The sequence below is a fragment of the Symsagittifera roscoffensis genome, chromosome 6, assembly GCF_963678635.1.
Source record: "Symsagittifera roscoffensis chromosome 6, txSymRosc1.1, whole genome shotgun sequence".
Lineage (NCBI taxonomy): Eukaryota > Metazoa > Xenacoelomorpha > Acoela > Convolutidae > Symsagittifera > Symsagittifera roscoffensis.
Window position 1 is genome coordinate 32668455 of NC_087067.1, and position 24462 is coordinate 32692916.

Here is a 24462-nt window from a genome sequence, read left to right on the forward strand (position 1 = left end):
TAAGACTTCCAAATTTTTCTATTTCTATCGTAAGACCATCGTCAAATCTTGGGGGACTGAGAAAATGAACCAATTTGGTCGAACCAGTTCAAAGTTATGAGTTCTTGAAAGCTCGGTGATGCCAAAAAGTTAAGCCTAATCGAGCGTGGTGCAAAAAACGAAAATTTCAAAATTTTTGTTCTTTTCTGTCTAAATTTTATTTTTTCAATATCCTATCACAATTTTGGACTCAGAACAATTCCAACGAGCCCAAAACGACTTCTTTAGCTTCAGTGTTCGTGGAGTAATCATCAGTTGAAATTTTGGGGGGAGCTGAAATTCGGCCATTTTGGAAGAAAATCGACCTAAAAGCTAACTTTTAAATTAGTGCAATTTTTTTCTTGCATTTTTCATAAAATGGGGTGCTCTCTGCTGTCGCAGAGTGCATTCAAAGAAACTTTTCAAATAGATTTGAAAACTTACCTATTTAATAAGTTTATCACAACAATTAGGCTAAAAGCATCTATCAGTATCCTGGCTGGTATTCGACCATATGCCACTAACGTTGAGTGAGCAGCTATCATGCCATCGATGGTCATCTAAGACACCCTGTACACGCTCCGTAGGTTTTGACCAGCCGATTTGGCCATAAAACTCATTGGGCCAAAAAAATTCTGAAAATTGTCAATTTTTCAAATTTTGTTTGAATTGCATAAATTATAACGTGAGCGTGCAAAATTTTACATGGTATAAGAGCATATTTCTACTCTCGCGCGAGGGCGAGTGTTTTAAAAGTAATGTACATAGTTATATGCTAGTCAGGATATAAATGGAAGCGGAATTACTCAAATGCCTAAGGCAGAACCGCAGATTCTGTCTTTGTCTACATCGTTAAGCCCATGTCGTATGTAACGGCACAAACGCAGATGGTTATAACGTAGTCTACTGTACTCTTACGATAGATTTACTAGCCAGCAGGGGAGTTTTGTTAGGGCGAAGTGTCATTATGGCTACCTCTTTTCAACTTTCCCCCTTGACCTTTCATAAGTTGGTCCGGGAGCAACCCAGCTCTCAACCCAGTCGGATAAATATAAATTTTTATGATGCGAGCTGTTTTTTCATTGTTGTGTTCAAGGCATGTACCAAAATTAGAAAATCGCTTCTCGGCCTTTTGGCTAAGATCATGTGTAGTATCTGTTCTTGTCAGCTTAATATCTGGCATGCAGAGTGAAGATGTCAGTATGAAGAGTCTAATTAAGCCTGGTGAATTGCGCGAACGGCCATAACTTGCCCAAAAAACTTAAGACTTCCAAATTTTTCTATTTCTATCGTAAGACCATTGTCAAATCTTGGGGGACTGAGAAAATGAACCAATTTGGTCGAACCAGTTCAAAGTTATGAGTTCTTGAAAGCTCGGTGATGCCAAAAAGTTAAGCCTAATCGAGCGTGGTGCAAAAAACGAAAATTTAACGGCACAAACGCAGATGGTTATAACGTAGTCTACTGTACTCTTACGATAGATTTACTAGCCAGCAGGGGAGTTTTGTTAGGGCGAAGTGTCATTATGGCTACCTCTTTTCAACTTTCCCCCTTGACCTTTCATAAGTTGGTCCGGGAGCAACCCAGCTCTCAACCCAGAGCGTAACGGCACAAACGCAGATGGTTATAACGTAGTCTACTGTACTCTTACGATAGATTTACTAGCCAGCAGGGGAGTTTTGTTAGGGCGAAGTGTCATTATGGCTACCTCTTTTCAACTTTCCCCCTTGACCTTTCATAATTTGGTCCGGGAGCAACCCAGCTCTCAACCCAGTCGGATAAATATAAATTTTTATGATGCGAGCTGTTTTTTCATTGTTGTGTTCAAGGCATGTACCAAAATTAGAAAATCGCTTCTCGGCCTTTTGGCTAAGATCATGTGTAGTATCTGTTCTTGTCAGCTTAATATCTGGCATGCTGGGCATAGCCTGGCTCCAATATTAAACTGATTTTTACTTCCCGAGTTAACACCGAAGCTTGCTTCAGTTGACTCACGGATTGTCCCGGTCTTACACTACCATCGGGAGCAGTCCACCTGAAAATTCTGAACCTGCAAATTATCTTAATAGAGTGAAGATGTCAGTATGAAGAGTCTAATTAAGCCTGGTGAATTGCGCGAACGGCCATAACTTGCCCAAAAAACTTAAGACTTCCAAATTTTTCTATTTCTATCGTAAGACCATTGTCAAATCTTGGGGGACTGAGAAAATGAACCAATTTGGTCGAACCAGTTCAAAGTTATGAGTTCTTGAAAGCTCGGTGATGCCAAAAAGTTAAGCCTAATCGAGCGTGGTGCAAAAAACGAAAATTTCAAAATTTTTGTTCTTTTCTGTCTAAATTTTATTTTTTCAATATCGTATCACAATTTTGGACTCAGAACAATTCCAACGAGCCCAAAACGACTTCTTTAGCTTCAGTGTTCGTGGAGTAATCATCAGTTGAAATTTTGGGGGGAGCTGAAGTTCGGCCATTTTGGAAGAATATCGACCTAAAAGCTAACTTTTAAGTTAGTGCAATTTTTTTCTTGCATTTTTCATAAAATGGGTTGCTCTCTGCTGTCGCAGAGTGCATTCAAAGAAACTTATCAAATAGATTTGAAAACTTACCTACTTAATAAGTTTATCACAACAATTAGGCTAAAAGCATCTATCAGTATCCTGGCTGGTATTCGACCATATGCCACTAACGTTGAGTGAGCGGCTATCATGCCATAGATGGTCATCTAAGACACCCTGTACACGCTCCGTAGGTTTTGACCAGCCGATTTGGCCATAAAACTCATTGGGCCAAAAAAATTCTGAAAATTGTCAATTTTTCAAATTTTGTTTGAATTGCATAAATTATAACGTGAGCGTGCAAAATTTTACATGGTATAAGAGCATATTTCTACTCTCGCGCGAGGGCGAGTGTTTTAAAAGTAATGTACATAGTTATATGCTAGTCAGGATATAAATGGAAGCGGAATTACTCAAATGCCTAAGGCAGAACCGCAGATTCTGTCTTTGTCTACATCGTTAAGCCCATGTCGTATGTAACGGCACAAACGCAGATGGTTATAACGTAGTCTACTGTACTCTTACGATAGATTTACTAGCCAGCAGGGGAGTTTTGTTAGGGCGAAGTGTCATTATGGCTACCTCTTTTCAACTTTCCCCCTTGACCTTTCATAAGTTGGTCCGGGAGCAACCCAGCTCTCAACCCAGTCGGATAAATATAAATTTTTATGATGCGAGCTGTTTTTTCATTGTTGTGTTCAAGGCATGTACCAAAATTAGAAAATCGCTTCTCGGCCTTTTGGCTAAGATCATGTGTAGTATCTGTTCTTGTCAGCTTAATATCTGGCATGCAGAGTGAAGATGTCAGTATGAAGAGTCTAATTAAGCCTGGTGAATTGCGCGAACGGCCATAACTTGCCCAAAAAACTTAAGACTTCCAAATTTTTCTATTTCTATCGTAAGACCATTGTCAAATCTTGGGGGACTGAGAAAATGAACCAATTTGGTCGAACCAGTTCAAAGTTATGAGTTCTTGAAAGCTCGGTGATGCCAAAAAGTTAAGCCTAATCGAGCGTGGTGCAAAAAACGAAAATTTAACGGCACAAACGCAGATGGTTATAACGTAGTCTACTGTACTCTTACGATAGATTTACTAGCCAGCAGGGGAGTTTTGTTAGGGCGAAGTGTCATTATGGCTACCTCTTTTCAACTTTCCCCCTTGACCTTTCATAAGTTGGTCCGGGAGCAACCCAGCTCTCAACCCAGAGCGTAACGGCACAAACGCAGATGGTTATAACGTAGTCTACTGTACTCTTACGATAGATTTACTAGCCAGCAGGGGAGTTTTGTTAGGGCGAAGTGTCATTATGGCTACCTCTTTTCAACTTTCCCCCTTGACCTTTCATAAGTTGGTCCGGGAGCAACCCAGCTCTCAACCCAGTCGGATAAATATAAATTTTTATGATGCGAGCTGTTTTTTCATTGTTGTGTTCAAGGCATGTACCAAAATTAGAAAATCGCTTCTCGGCCTTTTGGCTAAGATCATGTGTAGTATCTGTTCTTGTCAGCTTAATATCTGGCATGCTGGGCATAGCCTGGCTCCAATATTAAACTGATTTTTACTTCCCGAGTTAACACCGAAGCTTGCTTCAGTTGACTCACGGATTGTCCCGGTCTTACACTACCATCGGGAGCAGTCCACCTGAAAATTCTGAACCTGCAAATTATCTTAATAGAGTGAAGATGTCAGTATGAAGAGTCTAATTAAGCCTGGTGAATTGCGCGAACGGCCATAACTTGCCCAAAAAACTTAAGACTTCCAAATTTTTCTATTTCTATCGTAAGACCATTGTCAAATCTTGGGGGACTGAGAAAATGAACCAATTTGGTCGAACCAGTTCAAAGTTATGAGTTCTTGAAAGCTCGGTGATGCCAAAAAGTTAAGCCTAATCGAGCGTGGTGCAAAAAACGAAAATTTCAAAATTTTTGTTCTTTTCTGTCTAAATTTTATTTTTTCAATATCGTATCACAATTTTGGACTCAGAACAATTCCAACGAGCCCAAAACGACTTCTTTAGCTTCAGTGTTCGTGGAGTAATCATCAGTTGAAATTTTGGGGGGAGCTGAAATTCGGCCATTTTGGAAGAATATCGACCTAAAAGCTAACTTTTAAGTTAGTGCAATTTTTTTCTTGCATTTTTCATAAAATGGGGTGCTCTCTGCTGTCGCAGAGTGCATTCAAAGAAACTTATCCAATAGATTTGAAGACTTACCTATTTAATAAGTTTATCAAAACAATTAGGCTAAAAGCATCTAACAGTATCCTGGCTGGTATTCGACCATATGCCACTAACGTTGAGTGAGCAGCTATCATGCCATCGATGGTCATCTAAGACACCCTGTACACGCTCCGTAGGTTTTGACCAGCCGATTTGGCCATAAAACTCATTGGGCCAAAAAAATTCTGAAAATTGTCAATTTTTCAAATTTTGTTTGAATTGCATAAATTATAACGTGAGCGTGCAAAATTTTACATGGTATAAGAGCATATTTCTACTCTCGCGCGAGGGCGAGTGTTTTAAAAGTAATGTACATAGTTATATGCTAGTCAGGATATAAATGGAAGCGGAATTACTCAAATGCCTAAGGCAGAACCGCAGATTCTGTCTTTGTCTACATCGTTAAGCCCATGTCGTATGTAACGGCACAAACGCAGATGGTTATAACGTAGTACTCTTACGATAGATTTACTAGCCAGCAGGGGAGTTTTGTTAGGGCGAAGTGTCATTATGGCTACCTCTTTTCAACTTTCCCCCTTGACCTTTCATAAGTTGGTCCGGGAGCAACCCAGCTCTCAACCCAGTCGGATAAATATAAATTTTTATGATTCGAGCTGTTTTTTCATTGTTGTGTTCAAGGCATGTACCAAAATTAGGAAAAGGTTTAGCTATCGCTTCTCGGCCTTTTGGCTAAGATCATGTGTAGTATCTGTTCTTGTCAGCTTAATATCTGGCATGCTGGGCATAGCCTGGCACCAATATTAAACTGATTTTTACTTCCCGAGTTAACACCGAAGCTTGCTTCAGTTGACTCACGGATTGTCCCGGTCTTACACTACCATCGGGAGCAGTCCACCTGAAAATTCTGAACCTGCAAATTATCTTAATAGAGTGAAGATGTCAGTATGAAGAGTCTAATTAAGCCTGGTGAATTGCGCGAACGGCCATAACTTGCCCAAAAAACTTAAGACTTCCAAATTTTTCTATTTCTATCGTAAGACCATTGTCAAATCTTGGGGGACTGAGAAAATGAACCAATTTGGTCGAACCAGTTCAAAGTTATGAGTTCTTGAAAGCTCGGTGATGCCAAAAAGTTAAGCCTAATCGAGCGTGGTGCAAAAAACGAAAATTTCAAAATTTTTGTTCTTTTCTGTCTAAATTTTATTTTTTCAATATCGTATCACAATTTTGGACTCAGAACAATTCCAACGAGCCCAAAACGACTTCTTTAGCTTCAGTGTTCGTGGAGTAATCATCAGTTGAAATTTTGGGGGGAGCTGAAATTCGGCCATTTTGGAAGAAAATCGACCTAAAAGCTAACTTTTAAATTAGTGCAATTTTTTTCTTGCATTTTTCATAAAATGGGGTGCTCTCTGCTGTCGCAGAGTGCATTCAAAGAAACTTATCAAATAGATTTGAAAACTTACCTATTTAATAAGTTTATCACAACAATTAGGCTAAAAGCATCTATCAGTATCCTGGCTGGTATTCGACCATATGCCACTAACGTTGAGTGAGCAGCTATCATGCCATCGATGGTCATCTAAGACACCCTGTACACGCTCCGTAGGTTTTGACCAGCCGATTTGGCCATAAAACTCATTGGGCCAAAAAAATTCTGAAAATTGTCAATTTTTCAAATTTTGTTTGAATTGCATAAATTATAACGTGAGCGTGCAAAATTTTACATGGTATAAGAGCATATTTCTACTCTCGCGCGAGGGCGAGTGTTTTAAAAGTAATGTACATAGTTATATGCTAGTCAGGATATAAATGGAAGCGGAATTACTCAAATGCCTAAGGCAGAACCGCAGATTCTGTCTTTGTCTACATCGTTAAGCCCATGTCGTATGTAACGGCACAAACGCAGATGGTTATAACGTAGTCTACTGTACTCTTACGATAGATTTACTAGCCAGCAGGGGAGTTTTGTTAGGGCGAAGTGTCATTATGGCTACCTCTTTTCAACTTTCCCCCTTGACCTTTCATAAGTTGGTCCGGGAGCAACCCAGCTCTCAACCCAGTCGGATAAATATAATTTTTATGATGCGAGCTGTTTTTTCATTGTTGTGTTCAAGGCATGTACCAAAATTAGGAAAAGGTTTAGCTATCGCTTCTCGGCCTTTTGGCTAAGATCATGTGTAGTATCTGTTCTTGTCAGCTTAATATCTGGCATGCTGGGCATAGCCTGGCTCCAATATTAAACTGATTTTTACTTCCCGAGTTAACACCGAAGCTTGCTTCAGTTGACTCACGGATTGTCCCGGTCTTACACTACCATCGGGAGCAGTCCACCTGAAAATTCTGAACCTGCAAATTATCTTAATAGAGTGAAGATGTCAGTATGAAGAGTCTAATTAAGCCTGGTGAATTGCGCGAACGGCCATAACTTGCCCAAAAAACTTAAGACTTCCAAATTTTTCTATTTCTATCGTAAGACCATTGTCAAATCTTGGGGGACTGAGAAAATGAACCAATTTGGTCGAACCAGTTCAAAGTTATGAGTTCTTGAAAGCTCGGTGATGCCAAAAAGTTAAGCCTAATCGAGCGTGGTGCAAAAAACGAAAATTTCAAAATTTTTGTTCTTTTCTGTCTAAATTTTATTTTTTCATTATCGTATCACAATTTTGGACTCAGAACAATTCCAACGAGCCCAAAACGACTTCTTTAGCTTCAGTGTTCGTGGAGTAATCATCAGTTGAAATTTTGGGGGGAGCTGAAATTCGGCCATTTTGGAAGAAAATCGACCTAAAAGCTAACTTTTAAGTTAGTGCAATAATTTTCTTGCATTTTTCATAAAATGGGGTGCTCTCTGCTGTCGCAGAGTGCATTCAAAGAAACTTATCAAATAGATTTGAAGACTTACCTATTTAATAAGTTTATCACAACAATTAGGCTAAAAGCATCTATCAGTATCCTGGCTGGTATTCGACCATATGCCACTAACGTTGAGTGAGCAGCTATCATGCCATCGATGGTCATCTAAGACACCCTGTACACGCTCCGTAGGTTTTGACCAGCCGATTTGGCCATAAAACTCATTGGGCCAAAAAAATTCTGAAAATTGTCAATTTTTCAAATTTTGTTTGAATTGCATAAATTATAACGTGAGCGTGCAAAATTTTACATGGTATAAGAGCATATTTCTACTCTCGCGCGAGGGCGAGTGTTTTAAAAGTAATGTACATAGTTATATGCTAGTCAGGATATAAATGGAAGCGGAATTACTCAAATGCCTAAGGCAGAACCGCAGATTCTGTCTTTGTCTACATCGTTAAGCCCATGTCGTATGTAACGGCACAAACGCAGATGGTTATAACGTAGTCTTCTGTACTCTTACGATAGATTTACTAGCCAGCAGGGGAGTTTTGTTAGGGCGAAGTGTCATTATGGCTACCTCTTTTCAACTTTCCCCCTTGACCTTTCATAAGTTGGTCCGGGAGCAACCCAGCTCTCAACCCAGTCGGATAAATGTAAATTTTTATGATGCGAGCTGTTTTTTCATTGTTGTGTTCAAGGCATGTACCAAAATTAGGAAAAGGTTTAGCTATCGCTTCTCGGCCTTTTGGCTAAAATCATGTGTAGTATCTGTTCTTGTCAGCTTAATATCTGGCATGCTGGGCATAGCCTGGCTCCAATATTAAACTGATTTTCACTTCCCGAGTTAACACCGAAGCTTGCTTCAGTTGACTCACGGATTGTCCCGGTCTTACACTACCATCGGGAGCAGTCCACCTGAAAATTCTGAACCTGCAAATTATCTTAATAGAGTGAAGATGTCAGTATGAAGAGTCTAATTAAGCCTGGTGAATTGCGCGAACGGCCATAACTTGCCCAAAAAACTTAAGACTTCCAAATTTTTCTATTTCTATCGTAAGACCATCGTCAAATCTTGGGGGGCTGAGAAAATGAACCAATTTGGGCGAACCAGTTCAAAGTTATGAGTTCTTGAAAGCTCGGTGATGCCAAAAAGTTAAGCCTAATCGAGCGTGGTGCAAAAAACGAAAATTTCAAAATTTTTGTTCTTTTCTGTCTAAATTTTATTTTTTCAATATCGTATCACAATTTTGGACTCAGAACAATTCCAACGAGCCCAAAACGACTTCTTTAGCTTCAGTGTTCGTGGAGTAATCATCAGTTGAAATTTTGGGGGGAGCTGAAATTCGGCCATTTTGGAAGAAAATCGACCTAAAAGCTAACTTTTAAATTAGTGCAATTTTTTTCTTGCATTTTTCATAAAATGGGGTGCTCTCTGCTGTCGCAGAGTGCATTCAAAGAAACTTATCAAATAGATTTGAAAACTTACCTATTTAATAAGTTTATCACAACAATTAGGCTAAAAGCATCTATCAGTATCCTGGCTGGTATTCGACCATATGCCACTAACGTTGAGTGAGCAGCTATCATGCCATCGATGGTCATCTAAGACACCCTGTACACGCTCCGTAGGTTTTGACCAGCCGATTTGGCCATAAAACTCATTGGGCCAAAAAAATTCTGAAAATTGTCAATTTTTCAAATTTTGTTTGAATTGCATAAATTATAACGTGAGCGTGCAAAATTTTACATGGTATAAGAGCATATTTCTACTCTCGCGCGAGGGCGAGTGTTTTAAAAGTAATGTACATAGTTATATGCTAGTCAGGATATAAATGGAAGCGGAATTACTCAAATGCCTAAGGCAGAACCGCAGATTCTGTCTTTGTCTACATCGTTAAGCCCATGTCGTATGTAACGGCACAAACGCAGATGGTTATAACGTAGTCTACTGTACTCTTACGATAGATTTACTAGCCAGCAGGGGAGTTTTGTTAGGGCGAAGTGTCATTATGGCTACCTCTTTTCAACTTTCCCCCTTGACCTTTCATAAGTTGGTCCGGGAGCAACCCAGCTCTCAACCCAGTCGGATAAATATAAAATTTTATGATGCGAGCTGTTTTTTCATTGTTGTGTTCAAGGCATATACCAAAATTAGGAAAAGGTTTAGCTATCGCTTCTCGGCCTTTTGGCTAAAATCATGTGTAGTATCTGTTCTTGTCAGCTTAATATCTGGCATGCTGGGCATAGCCTGGCTCCAATATTAAACTGATTTTTACTTCCCGAGTTAACACCGAAGCTTGCTTCAGTTGACTCACGGATTGTCCCGGTCTTACACTACCATCGGGAGCAGTCCACCTGAAAATTCTGAACCTGCAAATTATCTTAATAGAGTGAAGATGTCAGTATGAAGAGTCTAATTAAGCCTGGTGAATTGCGCGAACGGCCATAACTTGCCCAAAAAACTTAAGACTTCCAAATTTTTCTATTTCTATCGTAAGACCATTGTCAAATCTTGGGGGACTGAGAAAATGAACCAATTTGGTCGAACCAGTTCAAAGTTATGAGTTCTTGAAAGCTCGGTGATGCCAAAAAGTTAAGCCTAATCGAGCGTGGTGCAAAAAACGAAAATTTCAAAATTTTTGTTCTTTTCTGTCTAAATTTTATTTTTTCAATATCGTATCACAATTTTGGACTCAGAACAATTCCAACGAGCCCAAAACGACTTCTTTAGCTTCAGTGTTCGTGGAGTAATCATCAGTTGAAATTTTGGGGGGAGCTGAAATTCGGCCATTTTGGAAGAAAATCGACCTAAAAGCTAACTTTTAAGTTAGTGCAATTTTTTTCTTGCATTTTTCATAAAATGGGGTGCTCTCTGCTGTCGCAGAGTGCATTCAAAGAAACTTATCAAATAGATTTGAAGACTTACCTATTTAATAAGTTTATCACAACAATTAGGCTAAAAGCATCTATCAGTATCCTGGCTGGTATTCGACCATATGCCACTAACGTTGAGTGAGCAGCTATCATGCCATCGATGGTCATCTAAGACACCCTGTACACGCTCCGTAGGTTTTGACCAGCCGATTTGGCCATAAAACTCATTGGGCCAAAAAAATTCTGAAAATTGTCAATTTTTCAAATTTTGTTTGAATTGCATAAATTATAACGTGAGCGTGCAAAATTTTACATGGTATAAGAGCATATTTCTACTCTCGCGCGAGGGCGAGTGTTTTAAAAGTAATGTACATAGTTATATGCTAGTCAGGATATAAATGGAAGCGGAATTACTCAAATGCCTAAGGCAGAACCGCAGATTCTGTCTTCGTCTACATCGTTAAGCCCATGTCGTATGTAACGGCACAAACGCAGATGGTTATAACGTAGTCTACTGTACTCTTACGATAGATTTACTAGCCAGCAGGGGAGTTTTGTTAGGGCGAAGTGTCATTATGGCTACCTCTTTTCAACTTTCCCCCTTGACCTTTCATAAGTTGGTCCGGGAGCAACCCAGCTCTCAACCCAGTCGGATAAATATAAATTTTTATGATGCGAGCTGTTTTTTCATTGTTGTGTTCAAGGCATGTACCAAAATTAGGAAAAGGTTTAGCTATCGCTTCTCGGCCTTTTGGCTAAGATCATGTGTAGTATCTGTTCTTGTCAGCTTAATATCTGGCATGCTGGGCATAGCCTGGCTCCAATATTAAACTGATTTTTACTTCCCGAGTTAACACCGAAGCTTGCTTCAGTTGACTCACGGATTGTCCCGGTCTTACACTACCATCGGGAGCAGTCCACCTGAAAATTCTGAACCTGCAAATTATTTTAATAGAGTGAAGATGTCAGTATGAAGAGTCTAATTAAGACTGGTGAATTGCGCGAACGGCCATAACTTGCCCAAAAAACTTAAGACTTCCAAATTTTTCTATTTCTATCGTAAGACCATTGTCAAATCTTGGGGGACTGAGAAAATGAACCAATTTGGTCGAACCAGTTCAAAGTTATGAGTTCTTGAAAGCTCGGTGATGCCAAAAAGTTAAGCCTAATCGAGCGTGGTGCAAAAAACGAAAATTTCAAAATGTTTGTTCTTTACTGTCTAAATTTTATTTTTTCAATATCGTATCACAATTTTGGACTCAGAACAATTCCAACGAGCCCAAAACGACTTCTTTAGCTTCAGTGTTCGTGGAGTAATCATCAGTTGAAATTTTGGGGTGAGCTGAAATTCGGCCATTTTGGAAGAAAATCGACCTAAAAGCTAACTTTTAAGTTAGTGCAATTTTTTTCTTGCATTTTTCATAAAATGGGGTGCTCTCTGCTGTCGCAGAGTGCATTCAAAGAAACTTATCAAATAGATTTGAAAACTTACCTATTTAATAAGTTTATCACAACAATTAGGCTAAAAGCATCTATCAGTATCCTGGCTGGTATTCGACCATATGCCACTAACGTTGAGTGAGCAGCTATCATGCCATCGATGGTCATCTAAGACACCCTGTACACGCTCCGTAGGTTTTGACCAGCCGATTTGGCCATAAAACTCATTGGGCCAAAAAAATTCTGAAAATTGTCAATTTTTCAAATTTTGTTTGAATTGCATAAATTATAACGTGAGCGTGCAAAATTTTACATGGTATAAGAGCATATTTCTACTCTCGCGCGAGGGCGAGTGTTTTAAAAGTAATGTACATAGTTATATGCTAGTCAGGATATAAATGGAAGCGGAATTACTCAAATGCCTAAGGCAGAACCGCAGATTCTGTCTTTGTCTACATCGTTAAGCCCATGTCGTATGTAACGGCACAAACGCAGATGGTTATAACGTAGTCTACTGTACTCTTACGATAGATTTACTAGCCAGCAGGGGAGTTTTGTTAGGGCGAAGTGTCATTATGGCTACCTCTTTTCAACTTTCCCCCTTGACCTTTCATAAGTTGGTCCGGGAGCAACCCAGCTCTCAACCCAGTCGGATAAATATAAATTTTTATGATGCGAGCTGTTTTTTCATTGTTGTGTTCAAGGCATGTACCAAAATTAGGAAAAGGTTTAGCTATCGCTTCTCGGCCTTTTGGCTAAGATATGTGTAGTATCTGTTCTTGTCAGCTTAATATCTGGCATGCTGGGCATAGCCTGGCTCCAATATTAAACTGATTTTTACTTCCCGAGTTAACACCGAAGCTTGCTTCAGTTGACTCACGGATTGTCCCGGTCTTACACTACCATCGGGAGCAGTCCACCTGAAAATTCTGAACCTGCAAATTATCTTAATAGAGTGAAGATGTCAGTATGAAGAGTCTAATTAAGACTGGTGAATTGCGCGAACGGCCATAACTTGCCCAAAAAACTTAAGACTTCCAAATTTTTCTATTTCTATCGTAAGACCATTGTCAAATCTTGGGGGACTGAGAAAATGAACCAATTTGGTCGAACCAGTTCAAAGTTATGAGTTCTTGAAAGCTCGGTGATGCCAAAAAGTTAAGCCTAATCGAGCGTGGTGCAAAAAACGAAAATTTCAAAATTTTTGTTCTTTACTGTCTAAATTTTATTTTTTCAATATCGTATCACAATTTTGGACTCAGAACAATTCCAACGAGCCCAAAACGACTTCTTTAGCTTCAGTGTTCGTGGAGTAATCATCAGTTGAAATTTTGGGGGGAGCTGAAATTCGGCCATTTTGGAAGAAAATCGACCTAAAAGCTAACTTTTAAGTTAGTGCAATTTTTTTCTTGCATTTTTCATAAAATGGGGTGCTCTCTGCTGTCGCAGAGTGCATTCAAAGAAACTTATCAAATAGATTTGAAAACTTACCTATTTAATAAGTTTATCACAACAATTAGGCTAAAAGCATCTATCAGTATCCTGGCTGGTATTCGACCATATGCCACTAACGTTGAGTGAGCAGCTATCATGCCATCGATGGTCATCTAAGACACCCTGTACACGCTCCGTAGGTTTTGACCAGCCGATTTGGCCATAAAACTCATTGGGCCAAAAAAATTCTGAAAATTGTCAATTTTTCAAATTTTGTTTGAATTGCATAAATTATAACGTGAGCGTGCAAAATTTTACATGGTATAAGAGCATATTTCTACTCTCGCGCGAGGGCGAGTGTTTTAAAAGTAATGTACATAGTTATATGCTAGTCAGGATATAAATGGAAGCGGAATTACTCAAATGCCTAAGGCAGAACCGCAGATTCTGTCTTTGTCTACATCGTTAAGCCCATGTCGTATGTAACGGCACAAACGCAGATGGTTATAACGTAGTCTACTGTACTCTTACGATAGATTTACTAGCCAGCAGGGGAGTTTTGTTAGGGCGAAGTGTCATTATGGCTACCTCTTTTCAACTTTCCCCCTTGACCTTTCATAAGTTGGTCCGGGAGCAACCCAGCTCTCAACCCAGTCGGATAAATATAAATTTTTATGATGCGAGCTGTTTTTTCATTGTTGTGTTCAAGGCATGTACCAAAATTAGGAAAAGGTTTAGCTATCGCTTCTCGGCCTTTTGGCTAAGATCATGTGTAGTATCTGTTCTTGTCAGCTTAATATCTGGCATGCTGGGCATAGCCTGGCACCAATATTAAACTGATTTTTACTTCCCGAGTTAACACCGAAGCTTGCTTCAGTTGACTCACGGATTGTCCCGGTCTTACACTACCATCGGGAGCAGTCCACCTGAAAATTCTGAACCTGCAAATTGTCTTAATAGAGTGAAGATGTCAGTATGAAGAGTCTAATTAAGCCTGGTGAATTGCGCGAACGGCCATAACTTGCCCAAAAAACTTAAGACTTCCAAATTTTTCTATTTCTATCGTAAGACCATCGTCAAATCTTGGGGGACTGAGAAAATGAACCAATTTGGTCGAACCAGTTCAAAGTTATGAGTTCTTGAAAGCTCGGTGATGCCAAAAAGTTAAGCCTAATCGAGCGTGGTGCAAAAAACGAAAATTTCAAAATTTTTGTTCTTTTCTGTCTAAATTTTATTTTTTCAATATCGTATCACAATTTTGGACTCAGAACTATTCCAACGAGCTCAAAACGACTTCTTTAGCTGCAGTGTTCGTGGAGTAATCATCAGTTGAAATTTTGGGGGGAGCTGAAATTCGGCCATTTTGGAAGAAAATCGACCTAAAAGCTAACTTTTAAGTTAGTGCAATTTTTTTCTTGCATTTTTCATAAAATGGGGTGCTCTCTGCTGTCGCAGAGTGCATTGAAAGAAACTTATCAATAGATTTGAAAACTTACCTATTTAATAAGTTTATCACAACAATTAGGCTAAAAGCATCTATCAGTATCCTGGCTGGTATTCGACCATATGCCACTAACGTTGAGTGAGCAGCTATCATGCCATCGATGGTCATCTAAGACACCCTGTACACGCTCCGTAGGTTTTGACCAGCCGATTTGGCCATAAAACTCATTGGGCCAAAAAAATTCTGAAAATTGTCAATTTTTCAAATTTAGTTTGAATTGCATAAATTATAACGTGAGCGTGCAAAATTTTACATGGTATAAGAGCATATTTCTACTCTCGCGCGAGGGCGAGTGTTTTAAAAGTAATGTACATAGTTATATGCTAGTCAGGATATAAATGGAAGCGGAATTACTCAAATGCCTAAGGCAGAACCGCAGATTCTGTCTTTGTCTACATCGTTAAGCCCATGTCGTATGTAACAAAACAAACGCAGATGGTTATAACGTAGTCTACTGTACTCTTACGATAGATTTACTAGCCAGCAGGGGAGTTTTGTTAGGGCGAAGTGTCATTATGGCTACCTCTTTTCAACTTTCCCCCTTGACCTTTCATAAGTTGGTCCGGGAGCAACCCAGCTCTCAACCCAGTCGGATAAATACAAATTTTTATGATGCGAGCTGTTTTTTCATTGTTGTGTTCAAGGCATGTACCAAAATTAGGAAAAGGTTTAGCTATCGCTTCTCGGCCTTTTGGCTAAGATCATGTGTAGTATCTGTTCTTGTCAGCTTAATATCTGGCATGCTGGGCATAGCCTGGCACCAATATTAAACTGATTTTTACTTCCCGAGTGAACAACGAAGCTTGCTTCAGTTGACTCACGGATTGTCCCGGTCTTACACTACCATCGGGAGCAGTCCACCTGAAAATTCTGAACCTGCAAATTATCTTAATAGAGTGAAGATGTCAGTATGAAGAGTCTAATTAAGCCTGGTGAATTGCGCGAACGGCCATAACTTGCCCAAAAAACTTAAGACTTCCAAATTTTTCTATTTCTATCGTAAGACCATTGTCAAATCTTGGGGGACTGAGAAAATGAACCAATTTGGTCGAACCAGTTCAAAGTTATGAGTTCTTGAAAGCTCGGTGATGCCAAAAAGTTAAGCCTAATCGAGCGTGGTGCAAAAAACGAAAATTTCAAAATTTTTGTTCTTTTCTGTCTAAATTTTATTTTTTCAATATCGTATCACAATTTTGGACTCAGAACTATTCCAACGAGCTCAAAACGACTTCTTTAGCTTCAGTGTTCGTGGAGTAATCATCAGTTGAAATTTTGGGGGGAGCTGAAATTCGGCCATTTTGGAAGAAAATCGACCTAAAAGCTAACTTTTAAGTTAGTGCAATTTTTTTCTTGCATTTTTCATAAAATGGGGTGCTCTCTGCTGTCGCAGAGTGCATTCAAAGAAACTTATCAAATAGATTTGAAAACTTACCTATTTAATAAGTTTATCACAACAATTAGGCTAAAAGCATCTATCAGTATCCTGGCTGATATTCGACCATATGCCACTAACGTTGAGTGAGCAGCTATCATGCCATCGATGGTCATCTAAGACACCCTGTACACGCTCCGTAGGTTTTGACCAGCCGATTTGGCCATAAAACTCATTGGGCCAAAAAAATTCTGAAAATTGTCAATTTTTCAAATTTTGTTTGAATTGCATAAATTATAACGTGAGCGTGCAAAATTTTACATGGTATAAGAGCATATTTCTACTCTCGCGCGAGGGCGAGTGTTTTAAAAGTAATGTACATAGTTATATGCTAGTAAGGATATAAATGGAAGCGGAATTACTCAAATGCCTAAGGCAGAACCGCAGATTCTGTCTTTGTCTACATCGTTAAGCCCATGTCGTATGTAACGGCACAAACGCAGATGGTTATAACGTAGTCTACTGTACTTTTACGATAGATTTGACCGATAGATTGACCTTTCATAAGTTGGTCCGGGAGCAACCCAGCTCTCAACCCAGTCGGATAAATATAAATTTTTATGATGCGAGCTGTTTTTTCATTGTTGTGTTCAAGGCATGTACCAAAATTAGGAAAAGGTTTAGCTATCGCTTCTCGGCCTTTTGGCTAAGATCATGTGTAGTATCTGTTCTTGTCAGCTTAATGTCTGGCATGCTGGGCATAGCCTGGCACCAATATTAAACTGATTTTTACTTCCCGAGTTAACACCGAAGCTTGCTTCAGTTGACTCACGGATTGTCCCGGTCTTACACTACCATCGGGAGCAGTCCACCTGAAAATTCTGAACCTGCAAATTATCTTAATAGAGTGAAGATGTCAGTATGAAGAGTCTAATTAAGCCTGGTGAATTGCGCGAACGGCCATAACTTGCCCAAAAAACTTAAGACTTCCAAATTTTTCTATTTCTATCGTAAGACCATCGTCAAATCTTGGGGGACTGAGAAAATGAACCAATTTGGTCGAACCAGTTCAAAGTTATGAGTTCTTGAAAGCTCGGTGATGCCAAAAAGTTAAGCCTAATAGAGCGTGGTGCAAAAAACGAAAATTTCAAAATTTTTGTTCTTTTCTGTCTAAATTTTATTTTTTCAATATCGTATCACAATTTTGGACTCAGAACAATTTCAACGAGCCCAAAACGACTTCTTTAGCTTCAGTGTTCGTGGAGTAATCATCAGTTGAAATTTTGGGGTTAGCTGAAATTCGGTCATTTTGGAAGAAAATCGACCTAAAAGCTAACTTTTAAGTTAGTGCAATTTTTTTCTTGCATTTTTCATAAAATGGGGTGCTCTCTGCTGTCGCAGAGTGCATTCAAAGAAACTTATCAAATAGATTTGAAAACTTACCTATTTAATAAGTTTATCACAACAATTAGGCTAAAAGCATCAATCAGTATCCTGGCTGGTATTCGACCATATGCCACTAACGTTGAGTGAGCAGCTATCATGCCATCGATGGTCATCTAAGACACCCTGTACACGCTCCGTAGGTTTTGACCAGCCGATTTGGCCATAAAACTCATTGGGCCAAAAAAATTCTGAAAATTGTCAATTTTTCAAATTTTGTTTGAATTGCATAAATTATATTGTGAGCGTGCAAAATTTTACATGGTATAAGAGCATATTTCTACTCTCGCGCGAGGGCGAGTGTTTTAAAAGTAATGTACATAGTTATATGCTAGTCAGGATATAAATGGAAGCGGAATTACTCAAATGCCTAAGGCAGAACCGCAGATTCTGTCTTTGTCTACATCGTTAAGCCCATGTCGTATGTAACGGCACAAACGCAGATGGTTATAACGTAGTCTACTGTACTCTTACGATAGATTTACTAGCCAGCAGGGGAGTTTTGTTAGGGCGAAGTGTCATTATGGCTACCTCTTTTCAACTTTCCCCCTTGACATTTCATAAGTTGGTCCGGGAGCAACCCAGCTCTCAACCCAGTCGGATAAATATAAATTTTTATGATGCGAGCTGTTTTTTCATTGTTGTGTTCAAGGCATGTACCAAATTTAGGAAAAGGTTTAGCTATCGCTTCTCGGCCTTTTGGCTAAGATCATGTGTAGTATCTGTTCTTGTCAGCTTAATATCTGGCATGCTGGGCATAGCCTGGCACCAATATTAAACTGATTTTTACTTCCCGAGTTAACACCGAAGCTTGCTTCAGTTGACTCACGGATTGTCCCGGTCTTACACTACCATCGGGAGCAGTCCACCTGAAAATTCTGAACCTGCAAATTATCTTAATAGAGTGAAGATGTCAGTATGAAGAGTCTAATTAAGCCTGGTGAATTGCGCGAACGGCCATAACTTGCCCAAAAAACTTAAGACTTCCAAATTTTTCTATTTCTATCGTAAGACCATCGTCAAATCTTGGGGGACTGAGAAAATGAACCAATTTGGTCGAACCAGTTCAAAGTTATGAGTTCTTGAAAGCTCGGTGATGCCAAAAAGTTAAGCCTAATCGAGCGTGGTGCAAAAAACGAAAATTTCAAAATTTTTGTTCTTTTCTGTCTAAATTTTATTTTTTCAATATCGTATCACAATTTTGGACTCAGAACAATTCCAACGAGCCCAAAACGACTTCTTTAGCTTCAGTGTTCGTGGAGTAATCATCAGTTGAAATTTTGGGGGGAGCTGAAATTCGGCCATTTTGGAAGAAAATCGACCTAAAAGCTAACTTTTAAGTTAGTGCAATTTTTTTCTTGCATTTTTCATAAAATGGGGTGCTCTCTGCTGTCGCAGAGTGCATTCAAAGAAACTTATCAAATAGATTTGAAAACTTACCTATTTAATAAGTTTATCACAACAATTAGGCTAAAAGCATCTATCAGTATCCTGGCTGGTATTCGACCATATGCCACTAACGTTGAGTGAGCAGCTATCATGCCATCGATGGTCATCTAAGACACCCTGTACACGCTCCGTAGGTTTTGACCAGCCGATTTGGCCATAAAACTCATTGGGCCAAAAAAATTCTGAAAATTGTCAATTTTTCAAATTTTGTTTGAATTGCATAAATTATAACGTGAGCGTGCAAAATTTTACATGGTATAAGAGCATATTTCTACTCTCGCGCGAGGGCGAGTGTTTTAAAAGTAATGTACATAGTTATATGCTAGTCAGGATATAAATGGAAGCGGAATTACTCAAATGCCTAAGGCAGAACCGCAGATTCTGTCTTTGTCTACATCGTTAAGCCCATGTCGTATGTAACGGCACAAACGCAGATGGTTATAACGTAGTCTACTGTACTCTTACGATAGATTTACTAGCCAGCAGGGGAGTTTTGTTAGGGCGAAGTGTCATTATGGCTACCTCTTTTCAACTTTCCCCCTTGACCTTTCATAAGTTGGTCCGGGAGCAACCCAGCTCTCAACCCAGTCGGATAAATATAAATTTTTATGATGCGAGCTGTTTTTTCATTGTTGAGTTCAAGGCATGTACCAAAATTAGGAAAAGGTTTAGCTATCACTTCTCGGCCTTTTGGCTAAGATCATGTGTAGTATCTGTTCTTGTCAGCTTAATATCTGGCATGCTGGGCATAGCCTGGCACCAATATTAAACTGATTTTTACTTCCCGAGTTAACACCGAAGCTTGCTTCAGTTGACTCACGGATTGTCCCGTTCTTTCACTACCATCGGGAGCAGTCCACCTGAAAATTCTGAACCTGCAAATTATCTTAATAGAGTGAAGATGTCAGTATGAAGAGTCTAATTAAGCCTGGTGAATTGCGCGAACGGCCATAACTTGCCCAAAAAACTTAAGACTTCCAAATTTTTCTATTTCTATCGTAAGACCATCGTCAAATCTTGGGGGACTGAGAAAATGAACCAATTTGGTCGAACCAGTTCAAAGTTATGAGTTCTTGAAAGCTCGGTGATGCACAAAAGTTAAGCCTAATCGAGCGTGGTGCAAAAAACGAAAATTTCAAAATTTTTGTTCTTTTCTGTCTAAATTTTATTTTTTCAATATCGTATCACAATTTTGGACTCAGAACAATTCCAACGAGCCCAAAACGACTTCTTTAGCTTCAGTGTTCGTGGAGTAATCATCAGTTGAAATTTTGGGGGGAGCTGAAATTCGGCCATTTTGGAAGAAAATCGACCTAAAAGCTAACTTTTAAGTTAGTGCAATTTTTTTCTTGCATTTTTCATAAAATGGGGTGCTCTCTGCTGTCGCAGAGTGCATTCAAAGAAACTTATCAAATAGATTTGAAAGATTACCTATTTAATAAGTTTATCACAACAATTAGGCTAAAAGCATCTATCAGTATCCTGGCTGGTATTCGACCATATGCCACTAACGTTGAGTGAGCAGCTATCATGCCATCGATGGTCATCTAAGACACCCTGTACACGCTCCGTAGGTTTTGACCAGCCGATTTGGCCATAAAACTCATTGGGCCAAAAAAATTCTGAAAATTGTCAATTTTTCAAATTTTGTTTGAATTGCATAAATTATAACGTGAGCGTGCAAAATTTTACATGGTATAAGAGCATATTTCTACTCTCGCGCGAGGGCGAGTCTTTTAAAAGTAATGTACATAGTTATATGCTAGTCAGGATATAAATGGAAGCGGAATTACTCAAATGCCTAAGGCAGAACCGCAGATTCTGTCTTTGTCTACATCGTTAAGCCCATGTCGTATGTAACGGCACAAACGCAGATGGTTATAACGTAGTCTACTGTACTCTTACGATAGATTTACTAGCCAGCAGGGGAGTTTTGTTAGGGCGAAGTGTCATTATGGCTACCTCTTTTCAACTTTCCCCCTTGACCTTTCATAAGTTGGTCCGGGAGCAACCCAGCTCTCAACCCAGTCGGATAAATATAAATTTTTATGATGCGAGCTGTTTTTTCATTGTTGAGTTCAAGGCATGTACCAAAATTAGGAAAAGGTTTAGCTATCACTTCTCGGCCTTTTGGCTAAGATCATGTGTAGTATCTGTTCTTGTCAGCTTAATATCTGGCATGCTGGGCATAGCCTGGCACCAATATTAAACTGATTTTTACTTCCCGAGTTAACACCGAAGCTTGCTTCAGTTGACTCACGGATTGTCCCGTTCTTACACTACCATCGGGAGCAGTCCACCTGAAAATTCTGAACCTGCAAATTATCTTAATAGAGTGAAGATGTCAGTATGAAGAGTCTAATTAAGCCTGGTGAATTGCGCGAACGGCCATAACTTGCCCAAAAAACTTAAGACTTCCAAATTTTTCTATTTCTATCGTAAGACCATCGTCAAATCTTGGGGGACTGAGAAAATGAACCAATTTGGTCGAACCAGTTCAAAGTTATGAGTTCTTGAAAGCTCGGTGATGCCAAAAAGTTAAGCCTAATCGAGCGTGGTGCAAAAAACGAAAATTTCAAAATTTTTGTTCTTTTCTGTCTAAATTTTTTTTTTTCAATATCGTATCACAATTTTGGACTCAGAACAATTCCAACGAGCCCAAAACGACTTCTTTAGCTTCAGTGTTCGTGGAGTAATCATCAGTTGAAATTTTGGGGGGAGCTGAAATTCGGCCATTTTGGAAGAAAATCGACCTAAAAGCTAACTTTTAAGTTAGTGCAATTTTTTTCTTGCATTTTTCATAAAATGGGGTGCTCTCTGCTGTCGCAGAGTGCATTCAAAGAAACTTATCAAATAGATTTGAAAACTTACCTATTTAATAAGTTTATCACAACAATTAGGCTAAAAGCATCTATCAGTATCCTGGCTGGCATTCGACCATATGCCACTAACGTTGAGTGAGCAGCTATCATGCCATCGATGGTCATCTAAGACACCCTGTACACGCTCCGTAGGTTTTGACCAGCCGATTTGGCCATAAAACTCATTGGGCCAAAAAAATTCTGAAAATTGTCAATTTTTCAAATTTTGTTTGAATTGCATAAATTATAACGTGAGCGTGCAAAATTTTACATGGTATAAGAGCATATTTCTACTCTCGCGCGAGGGCGAGTCTTTTAAAAGTAATGTACATAGTTATATGCTAGTCAGGATATAAATGGAAGCGGAATTACTCAAATGCCTAAGGCAGAACCGCAGATTCTGTCTTTGTCTACATCGTTAAGCCCATGTCGTATGTAACGGCACAAACGCAGATGGTTATAACGTAGTCTACTGTACTCTTACGATAGATTTACTAGCCAGCAGGGGAGTTTTGTTAGGGCGAATTGTCATTATGGCTACCTCTTTTCAACTTTCCCCCTTGACCTTTCATAAGTTGGTCCGGGAGCAACCCAGCTCTCAACCCAGTCGGATAAATATAAATTTTTATGATGCGAGCTGTTTTTTCATTGTTGAGTTCAAGGCATGTACCAAAATTAGGAAAAGGTTTAGCTATCACTTCTCGGCCTTTTGGCTAAGATCATGTGTAGTATCTGTTCTTGTCAGCTTAATATCTGGCATGCTGGGCATAGCCTGGCACCAATATTAAACTGATTTTTACTTCCCGAGTTAACACCGAAGCTTGCTTCAGTTGACTCACGGATTGTCCCGTTCTTACACTACCATCGGGAGCAGTCCACCTGAAAATTCTGAACCTGCAAATTATCTTAATAGAGTGAAGATGTCAGTATGAAGAGTCTAATTAAGCCTGGTGAATTGCGCGAACGGCCATAACTTGCCCAAAAAACTTAAGACTTCCAAATTTTTCTATTTCTATCGTAAGACCATCGTCAAATCTTGGGGGACTGAGAAAATGAACCAATTTGGTCGATCCAGTTCAAAGTTATGAGTTCTTGAAAGCTCGGTGATGCCAAAAAGTTAAGCCTAATCGAGCGTGGTGCAAAAAACGAAAATTTCAAAATTTTTGTTCTTTTCTGTCTAAATTTTATTTTTTCAATATCGTATCACAATTTTGGACTCAGAACAATTCCAACGAGCCCAAAACGACTTCTTTAGCTTCAGTGTTCGTGGAGTAATCATCAGTTGAAATTTTGGGGGGAGCTGAAATTCGGCCATTTTGGAAGAAAATCGACCTAAAACCTAACTTTTAAGTTAGTGAAATTTTTTTCTTGCATTTTTCATAAAATGGGGTGCTCTCTGCTGTCGCAGAGTGCATTCAAAGAAACTTATCAAATAGATTTGAAAACTTACCTATTTAATAAGTTTATCACAACAATTAGGCTAAAAGCATCTAACAGTATCCTGGCTGGTATTCGACCATATGCCACTAACGTTGAGTGAGCAGCTATCATGCCATCGATGGTCATCTAAGACACCCTGTACACGCTCCGTAGGTTTTGACCAGCCGATTTGGCCATAAAACTCATTGGGCCAAAAAAATTCTGAAAATTGTCAATTTTTCAAATTTTGTTTGAATTGCATAAATTATAACGTGAGCGTGCAAAATTTTACATGGTATAAGAGCATATTTCTACTCTCGCGCGAGGGCGAGTCTTTTAAAAGTAATGTACATAGTTATATGCTAGCCAGGATATAAATGGAAGCGGAATTACTCAAATGCCTAAGGCAGAACCGCAGATTCTGTCTTTGTCTACATCGTTAAGCCCATGTCGTATGTAACGGCACAAACGCAGATGGTTATAACGTAGTCTACTGTACTCTTACGATAGATTTACTAGCCAGCAGGGGAGTTTTGTTAGGGCGAAGTGTCATTATGGCTACCTCTTTTCAACTTTCCCCCTTGACCTTTCATAAGTTGGTCCGGGAGCAACCCAGCTCTCAACCCAGTCGGATAAATATAAATTTTTATGATGCGAGCTGTTTTTTCATTGTTGAGTTCAAGGCATGTACCAAAATTAGAAAAAGGTTTAGCTGTCACTTCTCGGCCTTTTGGCTAAGATCATGTGTAGTATCTGTTCTTGTCAGCTTAATATCTGGCATGCTGGGCATAGCCTGGCACCAATATTAAACTGATTTTTACTTCCCGAGTTAACAGCGAAGCTTGCTTCAGTTGACTCACGGATTGTCCCGTTCTTACACTACCATCGGGAGCAGTCCACCTGAAAATTCTGAACCTGCAAATTATCTTAATAGAGTGAAGATGTCACCTCTTTTCAACTTTCCCCCTTGACCTTTCATAAGTTGGTCCGGGAGCAACCCAGCTCTCAACCCAGTCGGATAAATATAAATTTTTATGATGCGAGCTGTTTTTTC

The 24462-nt window shown here is 39.3% G+C and overlaps 16 non-coding genes and 2 pseudogenes across 16 annotated transcripts; all 18 read left to right on the forward strand.

Moving 5' to 3' along the window:
- The first annotated feature begins 1134 nt into the window (after positions 1–1134).
- Positions 1135–1233, forward strand: LOC134849785 (U2 spliceosomal RNA; annotated as a pseudogene).
- A 634-nt stretch (positions 1234–1867) lies between these two features.
- On the forward strand, positions 1868–2058 carry LOC134849370 (U2 spliceosomal RNA). The gene has a single exon (XR_010163392.1). It is a non-coding gene; the product is annotated as a U2 spliceosomal RNA (small nuclear RNA).
- A 1238-nt stretch (positions 2059–3296) lies between these two features.
- On the forward strand, positions 3297–3395 carry LOC134849786 (U2 spliceosomal RNA; annotated as a pseudogene).
- A 634-nt stretch (positions 3396–4029) lies between these two features.
- On the forward strand, positions 4030–4220 carry LOC134849371 (U2 spliceosomal RNA). The gene has a single exon (XR_010163393.1). It is a non-coding gene; the product is annotated as a U2 spliceosomal RNA (small nuclear RNA).
- A 1242-nt stretch (positions 4221–5462) lies between these two features.
- LOC134849318 (U2 spliceosomal RNA) lies at positions 5463–5653 on the forward strand. Its single transcript, XR_010163342.1, has one exon. It is a non-coding gene; the product is annotated as a U2 spliceosomal RNA (small nuclear RNA).
- Positions 5654–6901: 1248 nt separating this feature from the next.
- On the forward strand, positions 6902–7092 carry LOC134849372 (U2 spliceosomal RNA). The gene has a single exon (XR_010163394.1). It is a non-coding gene; the product is annotated as a U2 spliceosomal RNA (small nuclear RNA).
- A 1249-nt stretch (positions 7093–8341) lies between these two features.
- LOC134849659 (U2 spliceosomal RNA) lies at positions 8342–8532 on the forward strand. Its single transcript, XR_010163672.1, has one exon. It is a non-coding gene; the product is annotated as a U2 spliceosomal RNA (small nuclear RNA).
- A 1249-nt stretch (positions 8533–9781) lies between these two features.
- LOC134849613 (U2 spliceosomal RNA) lies at positions 9782–9972 on the forward strand. The gene has a single exon (XR_010163628.1). It is a non-coding gene; the product is annotated as a U2 spliceosomal RNA (small nuclear RNA).
- Positions 9973–11221: 1249 nt separating this feature from the next.
- On the forward strand, positions 11222–11412 carry LOC134849373 (U2 spliceosomal RNA). Its single transcript, XR_010163395.1, has one exon. It is a non-coding gene; the product is annotated as a U2 spliceosomal RNA (small nuclear RNA).
- Positions 11413–12661: 1249 nt separating this feature from the next.
- Positions 12662–12851, forward strand: LOC134849668 (U2 spliceosomal RNA). Its single transcript, XR_010163681.1, has one exon. It is a non-coding gene; the product is annotated as a U2 spliceosomal RNA (small nuclear RNA).
- A 1249-nt stretch (positions 12852–14100) lies between these two features.
- Positions 14101–14291, forward strand: LOC134849319 (U2 spliceosomal RNA). The gene has a single exon (XR_010163343.1). It is a non-coding gene; the product is annotated as a U2 spliceosomal RNA (small nuclear RNA).
- Positions 14292–15539: 1248 nt separating this feature from the next.
- LOC134849451 (U2 spliceosomal RNA) lies at positions 15540–15730 on the forward strand. The gene has a single exon (XR_010163469.1). It is a non-coding gene; the product is annotated as a U2 spliceosomal RNA (small nuclear RNA).
- Positions 15731–16922: 1192 nt separating this feature from the next.
- LOC134849475 (U2 spliceosomal RNA) lies at positions 16923–17113 on the forward strand. Its single transcript, XR_010163492.1, has one exon. It is a non-coding gene; the product is annotated as a U2 spliceosomal RNA (small nuclear RNA).
- Positions 17114–18362: 1249 nt separating this feature from the next.
- Positions 18363–18553, forward strand: LOC134849320 (U2 spliceosomal RNA). The gene has a single exon (XR_010163344.1). It is a non-coding gene; the product is annotated as a U2 spliceosomal RNA (small nuclear RNA).
- Positions 18554–19802: 1249 nt separating this feature from the next.
- On the forward strand, positions 19803–19993 carry LOC134849453 (U2 spliceosomal RNA). The gene has a single exon (XR_010163471.1). It is a non-coding gene; the product is annotated as a U2 spliceosomal RNA (small nuclear RNA).
- A 1249-nt stretch (positions 19994–21242) lies between these two features.
- LOC134849432 (U2 spliceosomal RNA) lies at positions 21243–21433 on the forward strand. The gene has a single exon (XR_010163451.1). It is a non-coding gene; the product is annotated as a U2 spliceosomal RNA (small nuclear RNA).
- Positions 21434–22682: 1249 nt separating this feature from the next.
- Positions 22683–22873, forward strand: LOC134849433 (U2 spliceosomal RNA). The gene has a single exon (XR_010163452.1). It is a non-coding gene; the product is annotated as a U2 spliceosomal RNA (small nuclear RNA).
- A 1249-nt stretch (positions 22874–24122) lies between these two features.
- LOC134849559 (U2 spliceosomal RNA) lies at positions 24123–24313 on the forward strand. The gene has a single exon (XR_010163575.1). It is a non-coding gene; the product is annotated as a U2 spliceosomal RNA (small nuclear RNA).
- The last annotated feature ends 149 nt before the right edge of the window (positions 24314–24462 follow it).